The sequence below is a fragment of the Macadamia integrifolia genome, chromosome 2, assembly GCF_013358625.1.
Source record: "Macadamia integrifolia cultivar HAES 741 chromosome 2, SCU_Mint_v3, whole genome shotgun sequence".
In the NCBI taxonomy this organism is placed as follows: Eukaryota; Viridiplantae; Streptophyta; class Magnoliopsida; order Proteales; family Proteaceae; genus Macadamia; species Macadamia integrifolia.
In genome coordinates, this window is record NC_056558.1 from 40,169,775 (window position 1) to 40,187,547 (window position 17,773).

The 17,773-nt window shown below is 39.0% G+C and overlaps 1 protein-coding gene across 2 annotated transcripts in view; it reads left to right on the top strand.

The window, feature by feature from the left end:
* The first annotated feature begins 16,181 nt into the window (after positions 1-16,181).
* LOC122058994 (probable histidine kinase 1) overlaps positions 16,182-17,773 on the top strand; it is a 35,912-nt gene continuing 34,320 nt past the window's right edge. Inside the window, exons 1-2 of one of the 2 annotated variants that reach the window (XM_042621713.1) lie at positions 16,182-16,431; positions 16,560-16,769. The gene's annotated coding sequence lies outside the window, so the exon portion shown is untranslated. Of the gene's footprint in view, positions 16,770-17,773 lie in introns of both variants that reach the window. The other variant, XM_042621708.1, reaches the window with a different exon arrangement.

Here is a 17,773-nt window from a genome sequence, read left to right on the forward strand (position 1 = left end):
TGATATCATCTTTGGGGGTCACAAAGATGAATTGTGTATATATTTTGCAATGAGGATGCAAGATGAGTTTAAGATGTCTATGTTGGGTGAACTATCATTCTTCTTGGGTTTGCAGATCAATCAGAAGAAGGAATGTATCTTCATATCTCAGTCCAAGTATGTGAGGGAGATGTTGAAGAGATTCAGCATGGAGGATTGCAAGCCAGTTAGTACACCTATGATGACTGGGTGTAAGTTGAGCAAGGAAGATGACTCTCCATCAGTTGACCACACCTCGTATAGGTTAATGATTGGTAGCCTATTATATCTGACAGCTAGTAAGCCTGACATCTTACAAGCTGTGTGTATGGTAGCCAAATTCCAAGCAGGACCAAAAGAGACACACGTGGCAGCAATAAGGAGAATTTTCAGATATCTGAAAGGGACTAGTGAGTTTGGGTTATGGTATCCGAAAGTCAAGAGCTTTAGTTTGTCAACTATTTTAGATGCAAACTGGGTCAGATGTGTAGATGACAGGAAGAGCACCAGTGGTGGTGCATTCTATTTGGGGAGTAGCTTGGTAGTATAACATAGTAAGAAGCAAGAGTCAGTCTCTCTTTCAACTGCAGAGGCAGAATACATTGCAGCTACATCTTGTTGTCACAAGTGTTGTGGATGAAGCAGATATTGAAGGATCTGAGTGTGGAGGCTGAGTAGGCAGTGCCACTATATTGTAACAATACTAGTTCTATCAATATCTCTAAGAACCCGATGATGCATTCTAGAACGAAGCACATTGCTATCCGGTATCATTTCTTAAAAGATAAGGTGATGGAAGGTGAAGTAAGGATGGAGTTTGTTCCCACAGTAGAGCAGGTGGCTGATATCTTCACTAAACTGCTTCCCAAAGATTAGTTTGAGTTCCTTAGACAGAAGCTGGGAGTGGTGGTTCTTCCAAAACACTAGTGGCATTGGGAGAGGGGGAGCAAGTTGCTTGATGTTACTACCTCCATATTGGACTCAGGGGGAGTCCATTGGTTCTACCCTTTATACTTGTTGTCAAAGGGGGAGAGAGTTATTCATTGGAGCTTTGAAGTGTATTAGTGATGAGGTGGTTGCCAACAACTCCAAAGGGGGAGATTGTTGTTTTATGGTTGTCCTTGTTGGTAACTCGGTCACGTGGTGATGATGACATGGCCAGTTTAGATGACGTGGATGAAAATGATGACATGACAGTGTCTAGTATCACCGATGAGATAATAGAACTCCTTGGTATGCATGGAATGATTTGATACATCCTTAGTATGTTATGGGTTTCTGGGTCAAAATTGGCAAAATTGGTCTATTTAAGATCGAGGGCATTTTTGACAGTAAAAATGATATTTTTGGAAGATCGTTTCTCCATAAAAAATATAGATTGTAATTTATCTAGTCCAGTGCATTTGATTTTGTCGCATTCCGATACCATATGAAGAAGTTACGGCATTTGTGGCAGTCGAGGACAGTTTTGGTATTGAAGATAAATTTTTTAAAGGAAGTGTTCTCCATGTAACAATACAAAAAAAATCCAATCTTTCTAACGATTCTGATTTCATTGTGTTTCGATTCCGTATAAGAAAGATACGTCATTGAAAATGTCTAGGGGCATTTTGGTCTTTTTATATGGATGAGTCAGATGATTGAGTCTTCTAGAAAGTTATAGAGTGTCCAGTTACGGTTCCAACACAATTTGTTTCATCTCGATTGGATATTGTATGAAAAAGTTATTAGTGTTTTCGTAAAGTCAATTCGAAAATCCAAACAGAAAATCCATCAGTTGCTCTCAGTGTTGGGTGGATTTTTCAGAATTTATTTTTGAAATTTGAAGGGCTTTTATGTAATTTCAAGATTTTGAAGGTCTGAGTTGTAAGGGGTCTTTAAGCGCTGAAATATATGGAGGCAGGGGCTTGATTGTAATAAAGAGGAGTAAAGGGAAGTGAAATGGATGGTCCAGATTCGACCACGTAGGCTTGATGCCCATCCAAAGGCTGCTAAGATTTTATGCTAACATGAACGAGATAGATGCTTGCACGTAGGATTTGATTGGTTAGGTGCATAATTCTTGATGCACTGGCGCTACACCTTATCAAGGCATGTTGTGGTGTTTCGCACGTGCATGAAGGTATAAAAAGGATTCCGATCTTAAGGATCTCATAAGATCTAATTAAAGCCATCATGGAGGATTCGGATCCAACGGTCAATAAGCCTTTTACTTTTTTGAGTGGGAGACAAATTCCCTTAAAATCCGAAAAAGCAACCAATCAAAGATCGACAACAAAAAGTGCAACTGACCATTAACGTCATCAGTTGACTATCTTATTCAAATCTTGTGGTTGAGATTTATTATCCGTTATTTTAATCGAATAGTATAGATTAAGAGATTCTCTTTGATGAGATATATGGCCAGATTTGCAGCCTTGTTGTGCGCACCGCCGGTGTACCCTACGCCACTCCTACAAAGATTTCATTTCAGGCTATCTCATTGCTCCAACTTCAAATTGTCATATCTCCCTCATTTTAACTCGGATTTGGGTGAACCAAGTTGCTACTTCTTTGTTTTTTCAAGCCCTACACTATGAAAGAAAGAAAAATTAGTTTTGAGTGAAAGAAAGCTATGATTTTGGCAGGAGAAACTTTCCCCTCTTTGTTAGTCCTTGAATGAACATGAATACTTGATGATAAATGTTCTTAGGCCATTAAAGGAGTTAAAAGAGGGGATTGAGGTGAGTTAATGATACATTAACTCAAATCCAAGGATGAAGAGAAGAAAGCAAGGATGTGTTTACTTTGAAGAGCAAGAAGTCAAGGAGAGAGAAGGTGTAAACACCAAACTTGTCAGTACAAGTTTCCAGTCATCCCAGGCAATCGGTTATGAGATTCTCTAACCTTTGATTTACATTATATGTATGTATGTATGTTAGGGTTAGTTGTGGATGAATGTATATATATTAGGTCAGTAGTGGATGAACTGTAAGTGTGCTAGCTAGTTGTGGATGTATATGTTAGGCAGACCTTGACTGTAGGGCATTGATATAAGCCCAATTTAATTGTATTCTTTATTATGTACTTAGTGGGTGCTAAGCATTGGGAGTGGGTGCTCCCATGTAGTGGGTACTACACATTGTACTGGTACTACGAGTGCCATCTCAGTTTTAGCTTGAGAAAATTGGGTGTGGGTGCTCCCGACTGTGGGTGCAGTCAAAAGTAATGTATTGAGTACGTACGAAGCCTTTACAGGCACTACTCCGGGGATGTAGGCAAATTGCCAAACCTCGTAAAAACCCTGTGTTGTGGGTGCTTGTTATTTACACTTTATATTGAAGTCTGTGGACTGTGGAATGGGTGTGCACACTTGGAAGTGCCTATGAGAGTCTAAGTGTGCATATGACTGTGTGCAAACAGGGATAGGTATATCAAGTTTTTTTTGGCCAGATATCAGACAAATTTTTGGGGATCAGAATTGGACTCACTGATTCACCCCCCTCTCAGTGACTGCCGGGTTACAACAAGGTTCACCCCACTCAATCACAAAAGAACTGACATACTGATGCGGATAAAGGACACTCCAAAAGGGAAAGCCCTCAAGTGGCCAGGAAAAATGGGATGACAACCTGAGAGGCGCAACATGGATAAATACTTCCACTACCATCGGGACCACAGCCATGACACCAAAGGTTGTTGGCACTTGAATGGTGAACTGGAAAGCATGCTTGTCCGCTAAAGACGTTCGAAAGGTTCACCCTTATCAATCACAAAAAACTGACATACTGATGCAGATAAAGGACGCTCCAGAAGGGAAAGCCCTTAAGTGGCTAGGAAAAATGGGACGACACTCTGAGAGGTGCAACATGGACAAATACTGCCACTTCCATTGGGACCATGGCTACACCGAAGATTTCTGACACTTGAAGGGTGAGCGGGAAAGCATGATCCGAAGGGGATACCAAGGCCGATTTGTGGATTAAAAAAGGGAGGACTCCTAGGGCAATCGGAGTGATGACCAAAGAGACCACAAGAACGACCAAAAAGATGGCAGAAGAGGTCATTGGGAAGAAAGAAGACTAGGACACAAGGACAATCGAGATAACAAAAGCAAAGCAAGGAGTCAAACACCTGAGCGGGCAGAGCCACTTCCTCAAGATGACCAAGGCATACTAACTCTCGCAATAGCAACCATCAGTGGAGGACTGACCGCAGGAGAGAGTTCGATCTCAACCCATAATGCCAAAGCTTACACCCGAAGTGTAAACGTGACTAAGCAAAAATACCAAGTTTGGGATGGTGATCTCATTCGGACGAAGACCTAGAAGGCGTCTAAATATAGTATGATGATGCACTAGTAATAACCATGACAATAGCTAACTGTAGAGTGAAGAGGATCTTATTGGATAATGGCGTAAGGATCATCTTCTTTGATGGACTATCCGATGTCCACCTTTGACCAAGTAAGGCACTGGGGTAGAGTCCCGGTGCCAAGGGGAGCCCCCAGAAGGGAGTGTCCCATCTATACCAGGAACAATGAATGTTTAGGCAGTCATTGTAGAAGGATCAGTGACTTTCACCTTCTTTTTCTTCTTCTTATGAGGATCAGTGCTGGGAGCTTTCCTCTGCTCCTTCTGCTTCTCCTGATGCTTCTAAAGTTGTTCTTCTTCGCTTGAGCCTGCCTATGGGCCACGACAGCCTTGTACTTAGCCCTAGTGGGCTACACTGCGAAAGGAAGTATGAAAAGATGTTTGTTAAAGAAAGAGGGAGTAGAATAAAATGGTGACTCAAGGCGCCTAAGACTCACATAGGCTAAGCCCAAACCTAAAGAAGACAACATAGGACTGAAGACATTCGGACTCGACTAGGGTATACTGCTACTTATGCTTGGCCAACTCCATCAACTCTACATCTATCTTGAAGAGGGTAGGGGTAAAGTTTATCCATCTTCAAGTCGGGAAAGTCCCATACCAAGTTGAAGGGAAACCCCTCTGGCGACCTCAAGAAGAAGAACTTGAACTTCCAATTGTGGATGAAGGGGGGTATTGGTTCAATAATTTGACTTCCTTATGAGGGCTGAAATAATACCAGCCCAAGTCTCCTTGACTACCATGGAGAAGGAAGCAGTTGACGGATAGAGACATGGTAAGGGGCCTCTGATGCAAGGTGAAAAACAAAATGAAACTAAGACCCTGCCAATACCCATTGGGCGTAAGTTGGGCAGGACAAATCCCATAATGTCGGAACACCTGATAAAGAACTCATAAATGAAAGCCAAAGTCCTACCTTAAAGACCTCCTTATAGAGACATAGCTCCTTAGGATTCCTATAACTGGCCCTATCGGTAGGAGAGGCCACCCTCAGGGTAAGGGAAATTGTAACATTGTAGAAGACCCTCAGGTCCTCTAGCTTCGACTCAGTCATGGTGGACACAATCTCTCGAGCTTCGACTTTGAGGGCATCGTTGTTCAGAGCCCTGATGTGAAAGATTCCTTCAAGTAGGGCCTCAACATCCATAACAGCGTTGAGCAAGTGAGGAGTTGATGTAGCCTCTGCCCTGCATCGAGAAGTGAGGGAAAAGGAGTCGCAAGACCACGAGATTTTGAGAGAACCCGAAGACATACCCTGTACACTACTAGGACCACATTCCTCGACGTTAGAATACATCTGTTCAAAGGATGATGTCATCACCACTGGAGTAGCTGGATATGGAGCTTGAAAGGGAAATTACTTCCAAAAAAACCGAAGGACGATCGAAGGAAAAAAGAGAACTCTGAGGAAACTTGAGAAAAGGGAATGGAACAAATGAGGGAGAAGTCCCCACATATAAAGAGAATGGAGACAATCTGACTCCCTTTTGCATTTATGATTGTGCCACGCCAGGTTGCTGGGGGATTCTCGAGGTAAACTCTTATGAATCTCGAGGTAGTAACATACGTGATCCATTGTGGACAATAACAAGGCATGATGAAACTTCGATCCATTCCGCTCGGCCAGAAAATACCTCTATTGGGGGCTTAGGCCAAGGCTGACCAGACTTGACTGAAGGACCTTACTTCAGTTGGGGGCTCAGACCAAGGGTGAACAAACATGATAGCAAGGTCTTACCAAGCCCCAAAAATGGTCAGTTGAACTTCATTGAGAAACCTGATCGATTTAATGAAAGCCCAAGTCCAGATTGAGATGTACTCCTAAAGGATAATTTTACTCCCTAAGTATAAACCTTCCAAAGAAAGTTAGGGGCTTCTGATACACATAAAACTCATCGCTCAGTAGGATGCTGACATGTGGCATACGATCTCTCACCTGGCCTAAATGGAAGCTAGATATACCTTGAGGAGCAAGCAACCATAGATCTCAAGATCGAAGGTAAATCCAACATTCCTTCTATGGAAGAGTCATAGAAGGACTCAATCTCTCTTAAAAAGGAAGGATGACGAGATCTCCCGAAGGAAGAGGGATATTCCGTGTCAGAAAGGGGAATTTAGGGGATACGATCCATCCACCACCCCTAGCTTACCAAAATAAGAGGACGTCTTCTAATAGGACTTTACTAGATACAACACTATAAAGGACAGGAGAGAGGTTAGGTAGAGGTAAGTTCATCATTCCACTCGCTATTGCTCTCTTACTACTATTGCATAGATTCCTAACCTGGGCGTTGGAGGATTAATCCCGAAGTCTGCTTCGGGCCTCTTGTCCTTTGTGTCACTATAGGGTGAATGTCCGATTGTCAAAAGTATTCTCAGTTGCAACAGAGATTTAAAAAAAAAAAAAATCCAGCCATGAAAATGAGTACCACTAGACTCCAAAGTGTCCAACTTGAAAGGAGAAAAAAATCTAACATCTAGATGCAACAAAAGGGCACAAAAACATGGCATGAACTACTGATTCCACCTCTTTAAAGTAAAGGGGACAAAGATGCGTAGAGAAAGATGGTGAATATGAAGGAGTTTATTGGTTGCCAATGCATTAGAATTACATCGCCAAAGGAACAACTTTAGTTTAAGTAATAGACTCAACACACTTTTTTTTGCTCAAATATAACCGAGCCAAGTTTATCCGAAGAACTCCTCTATCTAATTGGTTCTTCCACCAAAATTCTTTGCCAATTGATTAATTTTATTGAAAATTCTAATTGAAAATAAAGAACATTGACATTTGTATATGAGGGTGATAGACCATATCATAGTCGGCCAATCGGAGAAGGACATGTGTCATTCGTTCGAGATAGCAAAGGAATCACTAACCACTAGATACACTTGGTCGGCTCAGCATTTCTTGGTTGGTCTTGCGTTTCTTAGTCATCCTCATGCTTCTCGACCACACACACTCAATTAGTATTGTCTAACCGAAGCCGACCAATGGACATCTAATCATCTCCACTAGCAGATTGATTGATCAGCTCCACCCATGATCTACTGTGTTAACCAGGTGTGTCAACCAGGTGCACCACAGGAGAAGCTACCTCATATATAGTGTATCACCTAGATTCTATAGCTAACCATAGGATGGTGACATTCGTAACTGCCTAGACCTAACCACGATCACTCAACCTTACCAAATTTGAGTTAACAGTTATTCAACCTTAGTACAACCATGGTCAAGTTAACCGTCAGAAGATCCGCCACAATAGCTTGGACAAGGACCTACCCACCAATGGCACTCATGTTCATGTCAGCAACCAAAGTGACCGAGCAACCAAATAGGTGACAACATCAACCAATATATAAAGGGAAATTAGCCTAATTAAAGGTAAGCCATATTAGAACACTCAGAGCTTTGAAACTCCTTCTTACCCTAACCTTCTTTAATGACTTTAGCATCGGAGCTTCCTTCCCAGAGCACCACTCTAAGCCAGTTTTCTTATCTGTGTATTGCAGGCCTACTCTGAGCAGGAATTTGCAATATCAGAGGGAATACTAGTTACATCATCCTTTATAAAGATTTCCTTACATGCCATAGAATGTAGCTTCTCCTTCCAACCTGATAGTTTAGACTACACATGATCAAAAATATAATCAAACAAATATCTTTTACATCTTCCAAAAACATTTTCAATGAATGAACACCTACCGAAATCGCTGGATAGAAGCAAACTCATTCTTCATTGTTATTAGTGTATAAGGACTAAAAAGAATTGGATTTCCAAGGATAGGTTTAATTTTATTGACCACATTGTATATTACAATGCATAGGCTAATTGGTCAGTATTGACAAAGTGTCTCAGGGTGCGTAAGCTTAGGAATCAAGATCATAGCCGTTTGATTAAAATCCTTAAACAAGTAACCATTATCAAAGAATCTCTGGGTTGATCGCCAAAAATATTCCAGTTAGCTTGGTAAAACCAACTAGGTAAGCCATCCAAACTAGGGGTTTCATAAGCTCTGTTTGAAAAATATCAACATATATTGATCTCCTCAGTTGAGAAAGACCTATGAGAAATTTTTGGAGAATCACAAGGGAGAAAGTAATCAATACCAAAAGGTTGAGATGAAGAGAACCACTCAACTCAACCTTATTCCAACCAAATGTGGTCAGCTATATGGATCATTTCCCTCCAATCAGCTCTATTGAAAGCCATACTTATTACCAGTCATAATTTGTGCATGTTTTTCCTCATCACTCCCTCTAACGCCATTTTAAGCTATAAGCCAAGTATCATTGGGTGTCTTAAGTTTAGTGATTATGCTAATTTTTTTTTTTCACCAATGGAAAGGAGTGTTGGGCCCAACAAGCCTTCTTCTACAGCATAATACTTTTCAATTTGTGCCAACACTCAAGCTCAAGAAGTAAAGAATCTGGAGTACTAGGGTTTTGCTGAAGCCTTCCAATTCCTTCATAGTTCTAGCTATTCTCATGTCTAAATATTTTCAAAAGTGGATTACTCCATTTATGCAACTGGAAACCACTATTTTTGAGTTGAAATAAGGCAAATCCGGATGAGGTAGATTACACCTATAATCGGAACAAATAAGGGCCACCATTGGTGTATGATCAGAACCCACCATAGTATATTTATGGACCCTATAGAACCATGCGAACGAAGAAGTTCTCCATTTCCAAACACCTTATCAATACTGACCGTGATCAGTTCATAACCATGCATGGGGCTTGTTTGACCATGAAAATTAAGGGCCAGTAAAATGGGATATGGCTTCTTTCCTGAGCACTGATCATCCAGGTCTGTCATAGCTACCTATGCAATCGACATGTGTCTAGCGCTGATCTAACGGCTCTAAGAACGGCACCTTTGTTCTGATTGGTAGAAGCACAGTCGTTGGATCAACGCTTAGACACATGTCAATTGCCCAGGTAGCTATAGGCAAGACCTAGGCAAATGACACTCAGGAGAGGATCCCGATCCAATAAAATGACGCTCTTATATGTCACTTTCATTAATAACCTTCGTAAAATGTAAGGGAGAAATCAAACTTTTGGTAATACCCCCAATTTTTCCTATTAAAAAAGGACTTCATTAAAATCACCTAAACATAGCCAAAGCCTCGAAACTGATCTTCCCAATTGGCCCAATTCATTCCCTAACTTTGGTTAGCATTCATGTTGGGGTTCACTATGCACAAAGGTTATGCAAAAGTATAATTCTAAAGAAACAAAATCAAACACCAGTTATACCATTCTATGAGAGGGTAATAAGGAAAGTGGATACTATCTATCAAGTATCTATCTATGAATGCTAGAGAACAATAATTTTCAACTTATTTTTAAAAACGTTTTATACCTCTATCTTAAAGAACTTTTGAAATAAGATAAGGGGAAATTAAGAGAATCTGTTAGTTTCTGAAAGAAAAATGTTCTCACAATATGAGAATTGTAAAAAGAATTTGCAAAAATGTGATTTTATTATACAAGGAAGAAAAAGGCTGGGCACACAAACATTTTCTCAACCTTGTGTGTGCTCTCTCTTCTGCCCCTTGGAAAAATTCCCCCTAACCCTCCCATCCTAGCCACCCAATGACTGAGCTACTAGCTCCAAAAAGACTAGCAACGTGTCCAACCTCCTCCCTAAAAGAAACATTGCATGTTTTCTTATATTTAAAAAATATTTATAAGGTGCATAATTTTAAACATTTTTTTTTTTTGTAAAAATAATTTTCAAATATTAAGTATGTAGGAGAATTATTTATGAGTAATACATAAGTGTACAAAGTATAGTATATGTTGTGTTTCCCACAAAACAGAAAAGTATTGAGCATTTTAGATTAATTTATCTACTTGGAAGTTGGAACAATATGTTCTTTTGTTAACTAAAAAAAAAATTAAGAAGATTTCCAATACAAGTATGTTGATCATTTAAGGGGCAAAAAAGTTATTTAAAGGAAAAAAAAAAAAAAAAACTAAATGAAAGATAAACTCAAATTGCAAAATAACTATGCTAAAGTTTGTGTCACTGTGATAAAGGCTTTTAATTATTATAGCAGTTGACATATATGTTGGTGTATGATGTCTTGTATTCCGTCGCAGTTTAATCCAGGGAGTACTGGTGCAACACCTAGATAGCCAGGACGGCGGTCCCGCTGTTTCTTTCTCTGTAATGCAAGCAATACTGAGAGGTGTGAGGACGAGCGCTGTAACCCTATTCTCCATTGATAGTGAAGCAGGATCTCATCTCACCGGGGACGTAGGCAACATTGCCGAACCTCGTAAAATCCGTGTGCATTGTTTGTTTGTTTTTCCATTATCTTCTGCATCGTTTTAAGGCTGCGTTTCTACAATATAAAAGATGACAATGATTAGGTCAGTCATGTCACATTGATATACAAACAATTGCATTTTTAGTTTAGTAAAATTTTTATATTATTTTTCCATTCTTATCCATGTTTTGGGGAGGTTGACATGGTAAACGCTTGCATTATAAAATTTTCTTTCCAGTCAACATCAAGTCTGGACCAAATACAGAAGCACATAACAATTCTAACATATCTCATAAAATCACATTAACAAATATTTTTTAAAGAAAAACTGTCACTTTAGTTGTAATTAATTCTTAAAAGGGGTTCAAGTAATAAAATCCCTCCCTCTCTCTCTCTCTCTCTCTTTTCTTTTGCTACCGTATTAATATAATCCTTCTTTGGTGAATAGAAAAGGTACCTCTTGGATATGACAGAAATTAAAATTTAGTGGTTAGTCTCATAGTTCATTCATCCTACTACCCCTTTGCTTTGTATTATCAACAACCAAAAAAATGGTAACATTTCCATCCTATTTTTAAAACTTTTATTTGGATAATACTAAAAGTTCGTTATCCTCACCTCATTCTAAAAGAAAACGGGGAAGGGGAAGGGAAGGGGAAGGGGAAGGGGAAGGGGAAGGGGAAGGGCAGCTACATAACCAACTAACCTGCCACAGATAGATATAGCTAGCAATGAAGGGATTGGGATCCTCTCCAAGGACTCTCCGATTAGAAATATGCAAGTCTGGGGCTGCACTACATACCAATCTGTCTGGTCATTAGTTTAGTGGTCCAGATTTTTCAAAGATAGGACATTAAGTTATTAAGGTTTCAACTCAACTCATGTAATTCATATTAAGGGGACCAACTTCGCTAAACTTGTTTGGCCTTCCAACTCTCACCCCCACCCCTTCCACCAAAAAAAAAAAAAAACTTCAATTTCAACTCTGAAGATATTAGGGTTTAAGAGTTTCTTCTTTATTATGAGGGAAGGGATTTAGGGTTTGTACCCATACAAACCCTAAACTGAAATTCAAGTGACATATCATCTAACAGGGGTGTCCAAAGTCGGCCAACACCGGTAGGCCCATTTGAAACAATCGGTTGGAGCCTGAGGCTTGCCTGACCAATTTCTAAATATGTTGAGTTCAACCATCAATTGATCGATAATCGGGTGGTTCCAATGCAAGATAGTGGTCCAACGATTGTTGGATCGAGATTGACAAAATATTACAATCAAAATGATTACCGATCGTTTATAAACTGATTAACTTATTTAAGCATATCTAACCCAATTATTTAGCGACATTATTAATCCATTTATTCAATTAACTTGTTTAAGCTTGATTGTTTCAATTACCATGAGACCGATTAGGGACTAAAAACCAAGCAAATAGAAATGTGTTCATAGCCTAACCTATCACACCCGATTACTTAAATTTGTGATGACCAATTACGCCTGATCATAACCAACTAAGTGTTGGTGCACGATGTTTTGTATTCCGTCGTAGTTTAATCTAGGGAGTACTGGTGCGGCCCTCCAATAGAGCGGCCATCCCTCTTGTCAGTAAGCGAGTCGTGGAGGTTGCAAGGGGTGCAAGAGACCTCCTACTTGAATTTTTATTTGAGGGTAGTTTTATACTTTCTGGTATTGGGGTCTTTTGCTATATATTTGTAGCGAGATTTACTTTCTCTATAAGTAATTTTGAGAAGTGTGAGGACGAAAGCTGTCACCCTATTCTCTATTGATGGTGAAATAGAATTTCATCTCATCGAGAACATAGATAATCCTGCCTAATCTCATAAACTTGTGTGTATTATTTGTTCTTATTTTTCTATTACTTTCTACCTCACTATTGGGATTACGTTACTATACCAAACCAACCGGTTGACACCCCTGGTGCTATCTAACTCTATAGTTATCTCCCAGGGTTAATATAAAGCATCTCAAGGCCATAAACACAATTATATTTGAGCATGAAAATGTTCCAACACAGCTCTCAGAACTATCCCTGGACCAATAGTTTATCCTACGTGGCGTTGCAGCAGATCCGGATTGGTTGTAGAGAAACATAAGTATATACGAGGATATACTGATGGCACCATCCACGGACGTTGACCTTGAAATTAATGCAACGAGACCACCACCCGTGTGGTCCCCACACCCACCCCAACAGAATCAAAACGAAAAGGTCAATCTTTTCAGAATTTAATGGAATGTCTTGTAATCAAAGGTGATTTATCAATAGGGAAAAATGTGGTCCCTACACTAGACAGCTGTCTGCTATGTGGGCCCCCAAGCCCTATTAATGCAGAGGTTGCTGTAAAGATTATTATGTTAAACATTCCACGTGGCACTTTCGCCTGGCATAAGGAAAACTTTGTCTCTGGCCTTTATGCAATTACTAAAATATTCCTAACAAAACACTTGTTGGTTTATTAGTGGTGGGGAGAACCCAGTCTCACAATTGATTCGCCGCCCCTCTTTGTCTCTCTAAAGCTCTCAGCTAAAGTTAGCACACAAACGCATTCCGAACTACAAAGCCCAATAGGGATCCGACGTTGCTTAGGTCATCCCTCATCCCAATAATTTGCAAAATTGAAAGTTAGTCAAAGTAATAATTAATTTGTAAGAATAACTAACCACTAATGAGTAATGACTACGAAACCATACAAACCCTAGTGAAAGGGTTTGTACCTTCCCTTTATTAAATAAAACCTTTCATTTATTTTAAAAAAAAAATTATTTATAAAAAAAGAAAGGGCAAACATGTGGCTCAATGGGAGAACAAACAGAGGCATCAATCCACAAGAGGGCAAGACGATCTTTTAATGCAGTTTGTGTCTCGGCATAGAGGGTGTCATTGGTTACTATTCTTTCCCTTATTAAAAAAAAAAAAAAAATAGGAAAAAAGAATGCTCCATGATCATATCCTCTGCTCCCAGACACAATCGGGCATGAAAATGCCATTATGCCTTTTGAATTGCACTCTAGTTGATGCATTTGCCTACCCTCTCATTGGCTCATCTGCTGACATAGTAGCCACACATATAAGAAGCACTCTATCACGCATAAAAATCCTCTACAGTGAAGCAATGAGCGGCAGTGAGGATCCAACGACTAGGAGTGCCCTAGCATGGACTCTTAGTCGTTGGATCCTCATTGCCCTTCACCACTCATCACAGAGGATTTGAACCCCTCTATACAATTTATAATATATAAATAAAGGGAGAAAGAATGCTACCCGTTCACATTCCACATGCCTAGACATAGCCCCTAATTTCAGGAGATTATGAAAAGACATCCATACCCCCTGAAACCAAGGATTATATCTAAACGTGAGGAATACAGACGAATAGCGTTCTCTTCTCTTAAATAAATCCTTCTATTAAGGAACTTTGTGTCAAAGGTGTCATTGCGTCTTTCTTTCTCTCTCACTCACACATTCATATCTAAAAGTTGTAATATATAGATAGGGTAGCTTACTTTAAGGTTTACTTAGTTATAATATAATTGAAACAATATATGATTGAAATGCAACGTGCTATATAAATCAACTATTTTCTCTAATAAAATAGAACTTAATAAAAAGTTATGTCAATGCACATGATGGATGGAGGAAGAGACCGGCATATACGACGATATAGTGTGTAAAGCAAGGGGTACTCTTTAAGTTTGTTAATTAATCGACGACTAACTAAGGTTCGTTTTCGGTCCAAATGCATCTGAATCTACTCTTAGTTTTAATAGATTGACTAATAAATTGATGTTTATTTGTGAATATTTTTCATGTTTTCCACTTTTTATTATTGCTTCAAACATGCAGTCTATTGGTGGATGTATTATCGAAATTACCAATATGATTAATTAATCTAATGAGATTAGAAGATTAATTAACAATAAGATTAGTGGAGAGGAGGGGTTTATAAGATAAAACCTGTGTTAACAATTTAGAGCTGCAATGTTGCAACTTGCATTAATGTAACATAATATAGTTCCTTGCTGATCCATGATGACCATCATCTCTCTCTCTCTCTCTCTCTCTCTCTCTCTCTCTCTCTCAACTTGGCAATGTATATCACATAACAAGGCATGGAATTGAAAAATGAACTATAAAAGTAGTATAATAAATACAGCACACTTGCTATCAATAAATAAGTTTATATTGTGTTGTTTTAAGTCAATAGTGAATGCAAGGCAAATTGTTTATCCGAAAAAAAGAAAAAATACAAGGCAAATTAAATGTAGTACTGTAGAATGGATAAGAAGAGGCCAGATCTTCTTCTGGACCATGATTATTGCAGGAGGTTATGGTCCAGGAGAGGATCCGGGCATAATAAGAATAGTAAAAGCCATGGCGGTTCTATTGTCATGGTCACCATAAACTTCCTATTTACATATATATTATAAGTCAAGAATTGATTGAATGATTTGATTAATTTTCAATCCCTACCAACTTTGGTATTCTTTTTCATAAACTAGACCCAAAAGTTAACTAAAAAAAAAGGGTCTTGAGGTCAGATCTCTCATATAAGGACATCTAATGGAGTTTACCAACTTCCATTAGTGTCAAACTGTCCACAAATGAGGGTTTTTTTTTTTTTTTAAAACCCAATTCAACTCCCTTACCTTCACTTCCTTATATTTTTATTTAGGATAATTATCCATATAACAAAGAATTATCTGTGACATCTCTTGACATCACAAGATATATCTGAGTCATTTATTTTTTATAATTATTTTAAGCTAAATTGACTTGCTTAGAATTGTGAGAATAATGCACAATACTGTTTAAAGTACTAATATACACATGATGCATGCCAATACAAAAGGGAGATATCAAATTAACGGGAGGGGGATTGTTGCTAAGCTACGTGGCGGGGGGCATTCAACAGGGTGAGATTTTTCATTTCACGAGTGATAGAACGATCATTTGTCTGGGCATAAGCGTCATCCAACCTTACATTTCTCTTACACCTTGATTAAATTAAATTATAAAATTTAACACGTGGCTAATTTAGATCTATTCCTTTCTATACAACAGTCCTAATAAGCACATCATCAATCTATCTGGCAAAATACATGCATGGTGATGTTTAAAAAAAATAACAAACCTTTCTAACAATAATAATTCACATTTTATTATTTTTGTTAATCTAACCTAAATAATTAATCAATAAGAAAGTTAAAAGCTCCAATAAAGTTGGGGTAATTGATAAATAAGAGAACCACTGAGATCCCCCAATCCATTTGCTACCCCTTGTTGCTTCAACTCAAAGAGTGGACTGTGGAGTGCGTATGGAGACTACTAGATCAGGAGTTGTCGTGGGTCTCTTTAGTCTTTGACTGTTCTAACTTACACGTTATTTGGCGCTGGCTCCCTACACGTCACCAGGGGAGAGGTGGGTAGCAGTTTTATTTTAATTTAAAAACTCAAAACCAACGCCTCTGTCTCCCTCTCCTACTTCTTCCCTTCCGTCTCTCTAATTTCTCTCTCTTGTCTGTGATCATACTTCAGAGAGAGAGAGAGAGAGAGAGAGAGAGTGGGGGTGGTATCTCGTGGGAAAAGATTGATTGGCTCCTGAAAACAGAAGCAAAGAAGCAAATGAGTTTTGATGAGTCAGTGAGAGAGAACCCAGAAACCGCCATTAAACAACTCTTCCAAGACGCATTTCTCAAAATATAATTTTTTTTTTCTTTTGGACCTCAACCGCACATGGGTTCTTCTCTTCTAGAGGTCTGGTCTCCCCAGATTTGTTATTCCCTTTTTCTTCATTAGCTTCACAGTTCACAGTTCACATGCTCCTCTCTCATATCCCCCCTCCCCCTTTTTTTTCTCATTCCTTTGTTTCTCTGCAATTGAAGGATTCTTTGGCTGGCTTTGATTGATTAGTCCAAGAGATATCTGTTGCTGCATTGAGAGAGAGAGAGAGAGAGAGAGAGAGAGAGAGAGAGAGAGAGAGAGAGAGAGAGAGAAATCAATCAGATTATCTGGACCTGAATGTCTCAGAGATATATATAACTGAGAGCAGAGCAGTCAGCTTTCTGGTTTCGTTGACTGATTTGGATCTGGAGGTCAGCTTTAATGCGTTCTGCTTCTGAAATTGTTTTCTGGATTTTATTTTTATTTTAATTTTTTTAGAATTTTCTTAGGCTACTGATTGGATTCAATTTTAGCAATGTGTGTGGATGTTTCAGTCGAATGAAAGCGGAATATGGTTATTGGTCGCATTTTGGCCTTTGGGTATTGGTTTCGTTAGGATTTTGTGTTTGCTTCGATGTTTTGGTTGAAGGAAGAATTATGGTTTTGGGTTAAATTTGGGCCTTGCGTGTGTCAATAGATCTTGGTTTTGTTTGGATTTCACTTTTGCTTTGATGTTTCGGTTGATGGAAATAGATTTTGATTCTTGGATGCACTTATCATTGATCTTTATTTCTCTTGGATTTTATTTACAAGTAGATTGCTGGTATTAAAAATTGAGAGTTGTGATTGAACCTAGACTCTGCCAAAGGAATGGGAAGAATTTTATTTACAAGTAGATTGCTGGTATTAAAAATTGAGAGTTGTGATTGAACCTAGACTCTGCCAAAGGAATGGCTTTCCGACACCTCTAATTTATCTTTTATGAGGAGATTTGAGTTTAGGAGACTCAATGGGTTGATGGACTGTAGTCTCCTTATTGGGAAAGTGAGTAAACGGTGGTAGTAGTTGCAATTAAGATGGGTTTCTGGTATTTAAAATTTCTATGAAGAGTTACTAATGGCACTCGGGTGCTACCAGTGGAAGGTATCTCTATTTGACCTTTTTTTTTTTTATGCGGGAAGAGTTTCTTATGTAGCAACAAATGGTATCTTCGCTATTGAAAGACTATCTATATAATTACCCTATGACCTCAAACTTGCTTGTGAATGAAATCATTTACTCCTATTGATAGCATCTTCTCAGCATTTCCTTTTCCTTTTCTGTTTCTTGCTTATTTGTTGGCATTTTGGGTACTTCATGCCATTGATGGTATTTATATGCCTCTCCGGCTCTCCCTCCCTGTACACCCCCAACCACCCCAAAACCAACACCACCC